Source organism: Grammomys surdaster, unplaced genomic scaffold (genome assembly GCF_004785775.1).
Source record: "Grammomys surdaster isolate TR1022 unplaced genomic scaffold, NIH_TR_1.0 184, whole genome shotgun sequence".
In the NCBI taxonomy this organism is placed as follows: Eukaryota; Metazoa; Chordata; class Mammalia; order Rodentia; family Muridae; genus Grammomys; species Grammomys surdaster.
Window position 1 is genome coordinate 3,093,902 of NW_021604629.1, and position 9,380 is coordinate 3,103,281.

General features: G+C 43.1%; 1 pseudogene; it reads left to right on the forward strand.

Moving 5' to 3' along the window:
- Positions 1-5,148: 5,148 nt before the first annotated feature.
- On the forward strand, positions 5,149-5,270 carry LOC114621786 (annotated as a pseudogene).
- Positions 5,271-9,380: the final 4,110 nt, after the last annotated feature.

Here is a 9,380-nt window from a genome sequence, read left to right on the forward strand (position 1 = left end):
TTCTTCTTCTTCTTCTTCTTCTTCTTCTTCTTCTTCTTCTTCTTCTTTTTTTTTTTTCTCGAGACAGGGTTTCTCTGTGTAGCCCTGGCTGTCCTGGAACTCACTCTGTAGACCAGGCTGGCCTCGAACTCAGAACTCAGAAATCTGCCTGCCCCTGCCTCCCTCTTTTTCTTTTCTTTTCTTTTTCTTTTTTTTTTTTTTTTTTTGCCAGTCAGTCATGCACTTTATTGTCGTTGCTGTTTCAGACCTTGACTGCATACTTGCACAGTGAGTACTTTTGCAGTGGGTACAGCCACTCTTTCTGCTGCTGCTTCTTGATTAACCGTGCTTCGTGAGCTGGCGGTGCATGGCTCTAGTCTTCTAGGGTCGCAGGTCCAGGGGCTTGTACTTCTTGCCCATGTAGAATTTCCTAAGGTTTTCTTTTTGAATCTGGTTAATGACAGTGAGGACACGGGGCGATAGATTTGTGTATGACTCGTATCTTGGAGAGCTTGGACTCAGCGCTGCCTGTCACTTTGGCTTCACAAAGCTGGGACTGTTCCACCTTCAGATCGTCCAGTTGTTTCAACAGGTCCTCCTTCTTCCCTCCTTCTTCTTGCTCCGCAGGTCTCGAGCCTTAAACTTGGCCATTGCTACATTGTTCACGGCTGAGGCTGCCTGGTTCAAGAGAGTTTAATTTCCATTCTTATAACTGGAATGCTTCTGGATTCTATACTATTCCACTACCCACTGTCCAAAATTATCTATGATATCCTGATGACTATTTCAGAACTCCATATCTCATTAAGATAGGCCATTTTCAGGGCAGGGCATGGTGGTAACATGTGTTTAATGCCAGCACTTGGGAGGCAGAGGCAGGGAGACCTCTGTGAGTTTGAGGCCAGTCTAGTCTATAAAGCAAGTCTAGGACAGTCAGGGCTCTGTTACACAGAGAAAGCCTGTCTCAAACAAAACAAAACAAATTTCTGGCTGGTTGGTGGTAGCACATATCATGTGTGTGGAGGAGGCCAGAAAGGATATTGGACCCTGAGAGCTAGATTTATAGGCAGTTGTTGGTACTGGAAACCAAACTCAGGTCCACCCAGAAGAGGACATGGCCCCAGGTGATTAAATTCTTTCTACTTTGGTACATACTGTCCTCTGCGGGACTTAGGGAAGGCTTGGGAAGGTTGAGTTTGGATCCAAAAGTCCCCAAACTATCTTCAGTACCACTTAGGCTCTATGGCTGATTGTAGCCAAAGGAGTAAACCTTTTTTTGTTTGTTTTGTTTAGTTTTTCTTTTTTGTTTGTTTGTTTGTTTGTTTGTTTGTTTTTGGTTTTTTGAGAAAGGGTTTCTTTGTGTAGCCCTGGCTGTGTCCTGGAACTCACTCTGTAGACCAGGCTGACCTCGAACTCAGAAATCCGCCAGCCTCTGCCTCCCAAGTGCTGGGATTAAAGGCGTGCGCCAACACTGCCTGGCAAGTAAACCCTTTTACAAATGGTAAAATGATCTCAGTAAGCCTCTAGGGTCTCTAGTAACCAAGAGATTCTGATAAAGCTAATGTCTCTAAGATCTCCCCAAGGCCAGTGAGATGGCTAAGCCAGTAAAGGCACTGAATCAAGCCTGACAACCATAATTCAAATCCCAGGACCCACACAATAGAAGGAAAGAATGAATCATGCAGGCTGTCTTCTGACCTTCACTCAGGTGTTGTGGCATATACTTCTAGCCTCCACAAACAATAATAAAAATTGTTTTAAATTAAAAGACCATCTTAAAGCTGGAAAGGTGTCACAGAGGAAGTAGCATTGAGAAGCAGACATTCCAGATCTGTCTGATAGACCTTACAATTACTTGCTCCCTCTCCTGCTCATATTCAATCAGAATAGCTATCACACAGGGCTATAATTATGTAATTTTATGCCCCCCCCCACATATACTAGAGCTCTCAGAGAGCAGCAGTCTATGCACCATGATGGCAAGGAAGAGTTTGAGAATAAGTAAAACATACTGTTTTTTTTTTTTTTTTTTTTTGGTTTTGGTTTTGGTTTTTCGAGACAGATTTTCTCTGTGTAGCACTGGCTGTCCTGGAACTCACTCTGTAGACCAGGCTGGCCTCGAACTCAGAAATCCGCCTGCCTCTGCCTCCCAAGTGCTGGGATTAGAGGCGTGCGCCACCACCGCCCGGCTAAAACATACTGTAATAAACCAGGAAAATAGCTTTCTATTCAAAACAAAGGACTATTCATTTTTTTCCTATGCAGAGAAATGGCTTGAAAACACAAGCCACAAAACAGTAGCCACAAAAAATGAATGTAGGAAAGTGGCAAAACCACTTAAGTAGTCATTGAGATGACTCTGTAGTTTAGGACTGAGGCTAAGAAGGTTGCTATGGCTACAAGAGTAAAAAGGAAGTCTAAAAATCACTTGAAAGGCTGGAGAGATGGTTCAGCCAGGAAAGGAAATGGTGGTTGTTGGGAACAAGCAAAAGAAACTTAATCTAAGTACTACCATTTCATTTTCAGATTCCAGTTAACCATAGAGAGAAAATAAGTTCAAGGTCCCAGGCCCTAGGGGAACTGAGGACTTCCCTATAGCAGAACAGCTTCTGTTGTAAACAGCTGTCTGAGGCAAGCTATCTCAAGGACAACTTCTCCATCTTGATGGCAGAGTTAAACAAGTTCACACACAGCAGCCCTGCCCCTTTGTTCCCTTATCACTATGAGCTCCGGATCTAAAGTATTGGAGAGTGGATTAAGGACCTTGAAGCTGGGTGCCCTAGATACATCCAGTCTCCAATGGGCACTCCCTTGTTTAACCCATAATGTAAAAATACAATGCAGTTCCCCCCAGCTCCTAACCCTCAATTTGTGTTCCTATTCTATTAAAATACAGTCTCCCTTCATGGATGAGGTTCAGATCCTAAACTGGCTGCCTCCCTAAGTCCTCAGAAAATAAAGCCTTCATTTTTAAGTTTTCCTCTTTTTTTTTTTTTTTTTTTTTTTTTTTTGGTTTTTCGAGACAGGGCTTCTCTGTATAGCCCTGGCTGTCCTGGAACTCACTGGAACCAGCCTGGCCTCGAACTCAGAAATCCACCTGCCTCTGCCTCCCAAGTGCTGGGATTAAAGGCGTGTGACACCACCGCCCGGCTTAAATTTTCCTCTTTAAAGTGAGTTTTCTCAACTTCCACCCTGAACCCAGAGGTGGTAGCACACGCCTTTAATCCCAGCTCTTGGAAGGCAGAGGCATAGCCTGGTCTGCAGAGTGTGTTCCAGGACTACACAGAGAAACCCTGCCTTGAAAAAAAAAACCAGATAGATAGATAGATAGATAGATAGATAGATAGATAGATAGATAATCAGGGTAGAGGGTTTGATTCGCAAGATGCACTTGGTGGGAGAAGAAAATCAACATCTCCAAGTTGTACTCTGACCATAGCATTCATGTCCAACACATACAGTTGGATGTGCATGCAAACACATAAGTGTAATCAAAAAATAATGTTATTTGAAAAGCAGTCCAAGCCGGGCGGTGGTGGCACATGCCTTTAATCCCAGCACTCGGGAGGCAGAGACAGGCGGGTTTCTGAGTTTGAGAGTTCAAGGCTAGCCTGGTCTACAGAGTGACTTCCAGGACAGCCAGGGCTACACAGAGAAACCCTGTCTTGAAAAAAACAAAGCAAAACAAAACAAAAAAAGAAAAAAGAAAAGCAGTCCAGCCAGGCAGTGGTGGTGCACGCCTTTAGTCCCAGCACTTGGGAGGCAGGGGCAGGTGGATTTCTGAGTTTGAGGCCAGCCTGGTCTACAGAGTGAGTTCCAGGACAGCCAGGGCTGCACAGAGAAACCCTGTCTCGAAAAAAACAAACCAACCAACCAAACAAGCAGTCCACCAAATTCCTGTATGCTATGGCAGGAACATTAAGATGGGTATAGAGTCACTCTTATTGCATCCATGTATTAGGTGAAATTCAGCCAGGTTTAATGGCTCTAGTTAATAATCCTAACAGAGAGGGCATTTTAAAGGACACTCGAGTCCCTCCCTTTGAGTTATTAAAACAGTGGACTCCTTGCCTGGTGGTGATGGCATATGCCTTTAATCCCAGCTTTTGGGAAGCAGAGGCAGAGCCTAGTCTACAGAGTCAGTTCCAGGACAGCCAGGACTACAAAGAGACTCTAACTTTAAAAAACAAAAGCAACAAGATTAAACAAACAAACAATGGACCCCGAGAAATTGGAATTCTCCCTTCCCTGCCCCATTGAATTCCATGCGAGAAGAAAAGGAATATTTCTTTTCCTTGAAGGGGAATATTGAATCCTGGAAAGAGACTGGCAAAGCTATGTTAAAATTGGCCCTCTACTTCAACCTAGATCCCATGCGGGAAGATGGACTTGGGAAGGAGTTCGAGAGGGTTCTCTCATTCTTAACTGTCTTTCTTAGTGTGGCCATTCATGGAATGAATCGCTTTCTGCTTTTCAATAGTAATTTACTCTTTTAATTGGCTTATTAAGGACAGGTGGCTTAGCCTAGCTAGTTAAGGCAGCTAAAGCATAAAGTTCCTGCTACATACACATGGTGAAGCAAGGGTCTGTGCTCTTAAGACCTTCGGTTTCTAAACACTATACCAGGAAGAGCTTTGCCACGCTGAGATCGCATTCCTGCAAGAGAGAAAAGCTCGTGGGGCACAGCGTGTAGGAGGCTGCCTGGTGCCAGAGGCGGCCACGCTAGGACGCTCAGATGCTCCGGAAGTGGCTGAGTCAGAGGCAAACCACGGCGGTGACTCTGGCATCTGCACCTCTCCACCGGCCGGGACTACTCAGGATGACGTGGCTGGCTGACCGGAAGGGCTGAGTCAGCGCTGGGAAGCGCCTGGAGACCCACCCGCGCTGGACCTCCGTTGTCCCTTTGTTTCACCTCAGGAGCCGAGACCTGAATCCAAAGCTACGAAATGGCCCAAACTGCAAACACTGTATAGTGGTTCAGTGGAAGCTGCCTTGTTGGTAAAGGCCACGCAGTACGGTTGGGGTACTAGGCCAGGTGCCGAACCGTTGAAATCCTAGCACCTGGGAATTGGAGGAAGCGCATCAGTAGTTTAAGGCCAGCGTGAGCTAAGAGAGACTGTCAAAATCTGCAAGCTTCCAAGACTGGTTAGATGAAGATCAAAGACACTTAAACTTACCTGGATAGGGAAATATCATGATCAAGAAAGTGATTTTCCCAGAGCGAGGTTTATCCATTGGACTCCGTGTATACTGACAGCCAGGGATACACAGAGAAACCCTGTCTCAAAAACCAAAACAAAAAAAAAAAAAAAAAAAGAATTGCAAAAATAAAAGTAGAAACTTGATCTCCAAGATGAAATTCAAATAGGATTAAATATGAACATCCTCCCCTTTTTTTTCCTTTTCTTTTTTCTTTCTTTCTTTCTTTTTTAAGTGGGGGTTGTGACTGGGTCTCTGGCTATGAAGGGACTAACTGTATAGATCAGGCTGTCCAGAAACTTAGAGTCCCTGTTTCTCTTGAGTGCTGGTATCAAAGGAATGAGCCCTCACACCAAGTTAGCTATGTGTCTTTGAACAGGTGTCTTAGCTATCTCAGTTTTTCCTTTTGAAAAAAAAAAATGGGGAAAGTAACACTACATTAGTTCTTGTGATAGCTAAATGAGATCATGTTTGTGAGTACTTAGAATGATGTAGTTAGTGCTTTAGAATATTTTACTTATGAACAAATATTACTGTCTTTTTGCTATTGCAGAGAATATGGCTATTCAGTGAGTCATTTTTTTGTTTATTTGCTTGTCAGTTTGGTTTTTGTCTTGGTTTGGTTTGGTTTGATTTGGCAAGATCATACTTAAGTGGCCCAGACTGGCCTTGAATTTGCTATGGGCCTGGAGATCACCTTGAACTCTTTAAAAATATATTTATTTTATCTTATGTGTGTAATGCCGACATGTAAGTACATGTATCACATATGTACAGGAGCCCTTGGAGGTCAGAAAAGGGCACAGAGCCCTTGGAATGGGAATTACAGTTCATTGTGAGCCAGTATTTGGGTGCTGGGAACCTAGCTCTAGTTTGTTTGTTTTTTTGTTTTTAGAGAAAAACTACTTTTGGCCACTGAGTTATCCCTCCAGCCCAGCATTGAACTCTAGATCCTTCTAGCTTGCAGGGAGGAGTGATAGTTGAGTCTGTCAGGGCTGTCTTGGATGGAATGATAGAAATGTTTCTTTGCAAACTCTTCCTACCTGTGAAGATAATTCCAAGTCCGTCTTAATAAGATCAGTGATTTCATAAAGAGAAAATGAATAATGATGAAATGGATATGTCACAGGATTTTTTGTTTTGTTTGTTTGTTTTTCAAGGCAGAGTTTTGCTGTGTAGCCCTGGGCTGTCTTGGAACTTGCTCTGTGGACCAGGTTGGCCTTGAACTTGGAGATCACCTGCCTCTGCATCCCAAGTGCTGGGATTAAATGTGTGTGGTGCCACCATGCCTGGCTACTAGATCCTTTGAAAAAATTTGTATGTAGAAACTTACACCTGTCCTGAGCTGTGAGACTGAGTTGGAAGGAAATACCATAAAGAAATCTTTCCTCAAATAGGAATATAGTTGTAGGGTAGAAGTCCTAACATTCCCGAGGGAGGAAAATGACCCTCAAGAAATCTTCAGATAGGAATATAGCTCTAGGGTAGAACTCCTAATGTTCCCAAGGTTGGAAAATGACCCTCAAGAAATCATCCTTCAGATAGGAAAATAGCTCCAGGGTAGGGCTGTCTCCTAGCTTTCCTGAGGCCCAAAGTTCAGCTCAGGCTTGCACTACCATGCATAGTTTTCTAGGATTATGGTGGGAGAGTTCAAGGCTTTGTACCTGCTAGCAAGCATTCAACTGACTGAGCTACATCTTAGTTCCACAGATACAAAACACTACAGAACTCTGTTGCCTTTGACTCGTCTAGCTGAGCTAATCAAGCCTATTCATAGTCTGTCCCAGATAGGAATGATAATAATTAACTAGAAGAATAAAATTTTCTCTTTCAAAGATTGAATTTGAGACCTAGATAATAAGTCAGAAGCTGGAAGGTACACAAAGAAAAGGCTCTGAGTAGAAGATATGACACAGCAGAAGCCAGAGGCAAGCAGGAGACTTTAGAATTCAGAAGTATAGAAGGAAATTCACAGCAGGACCATTAGATATATATAGACAGGGCCCAGAAAAACATCCAAGCAACATGCCTGGCTTTCTAGGTTGCCTGGGATGTAGTATAACCTCTCAGGACCCAGACTGGATTTAATACCCTTCAAAGCCTTAATCAAGATGACTGACATTTCTTTTTGTTTTTGTTTTTTGAGACAGGGTTTCTCTGTGTAGCCCTGGCTGTCCTGGAACTCACGCTTTAGACCAGGCTGGCCTCGAACTCTCAAACTCAGAAATCCACCTGCCTCTGCCTCCCAAGTGCTGGGATTAAAGGCGTGCGCCACCACTGCCCGGCAACATTTATTTTCTTTACCCACATAGCCTTGGAATAAATCCGTCATCTTAAGTGATGTGTCTTTGTTATGAGAAATTCTAGCTGTTGTATTCTCCAAACCAGGCTCTCTCATTTCCGAACGTTTACCGTCTCCTCCACTTGGACTGTCCTGCCCGTGAGACACTCACAGAACTGTCATGTTCCAGAGCCAGCTGAGATGTTTCCTCCTCCACCACCCTGCCACCCTTGATACTTTAGCTACAAGCAATGACTCCCTTGTTCCTCAGAGGCCCTCCTCCTCCATCTCTTCCGCTTCTCTTTCTCCCTATTGTCCTGCTTCTTCTCCCCTGTTTCTTGTTTTTGAGATAGGGACTCATGCAAATTTATAATCCTCTTCTGCTTCAGCCTCTAGGGTCCAAACATTAAAGACATGTACCATTAGACCCAGCAGAGTACTGTCTGTCTCTATTTTTCCCCTGAGACTTGGTTTCCAGGTTTCCAGCCTAGCCTCCAACTCCTCTAACTGACCATAGCTACCATGACCTTGAACCCCTGATCTTTTTGTCTCTACCTCCCAAGTGTTTGAATTACAGGCATGGAGCACCATGTTTAGTTTTCCAGAGAATCAAGCTGTGCTGTCACTCTTTAAGGCAAAGTGCCACATTCTGCACAGCTTGGTCCTGCAAACCTGGCTGGGGGGAATAAGGAAATGAGGAACAGACACATGCACAGACAAGCTAGGATAAGGTGGCACCAACTATATAACAACCCAGAACCTCAGCATGTTTATATTTTAAACATTATTATTACCATTATTATTATTATTATTATTATTATTATTCAGACAAAGTCTTACTACATAGACCAAGCCAAACTTGAACTCATAGAGATACACCTTCTCTGCATCCCAAGTGCTGGAATTAAAGACATATACCACAACCCTTAGCTAGAAATTTGTTTTTCAACAATAATTTGTCATGCATAAAATTTTACACTTTGTTAAAAATAAAAGCAATGTTGTATAGTAACAATGTGGGTTTGCTTGCTTATTTGTACATAAGAATTAATTTTAGCCAGACAGTGGTGGCATAAACCTTTTATCCCAGCACTCATGGGGCAGAGGCAGCCAGATCTCCATGAATTTGAGGCCACCCTGATCTATAAAGTGAGTTTCAGGACAGTCAGGGTCACACGGAGAAACCCTTTCTCAAACACAGAGACAAAACAAACAAAACCATTATGTTTCTACAAGTATACAGCTTTGAATGTATAGTAAAAAAATACCACAGTTCATTATGTCCAATATTAGCCAAAGTGTTTAGGCAGTATTTATCCATGCTGTGTGGGGTGATGGCTCATGCCATACAAAGTGCACTCGCTGAATGTCCAGAACCAAGTCTGTAGTGAAAACTAATAGGTGGCAACAAGGGCTAGAAGAGCTAGCAAGAACTCAGAGTCATTGTTTATTGTACATTCAGAAAACTTTTACTGTTGCCAAATATTTTTGAGATCCCTACACTGTATTATAACATTTATATAGGGTCAGTCATGTAGTTGAAAAGGCAGTGAATTTAATTACTTTCTCACTTTTTAAAGTCTTTTAAAAAATCAGAAAGAAAGAATTAAAAGGAAGTATAAAGGGAAGGAGAAATGCAGGGAAAGATGGAAGGGAGGGAGGAAGGAAGGAAGGAAGAAAGGGAGGGAGGGAGGAAGGAAGGAAGGAAGAAAGGAAGGAAGGAAGGAAGGAAGGAAGAAAGGAAGGAAGGAAGGAAGGAAGGAAGGAAGAAAGGACAAACCCACATACAGCATATTTCTAGTTTAGATCAGAGGCTGGCAAGCCATGCATGGTCTGTGAGTCAAATACAGCTTGTCATTTGGTTGGCCTTAGAGTTTCTTTTTATTCTTTTAGTTGTTGTTCTTACCTGTTTCTTAGAGCC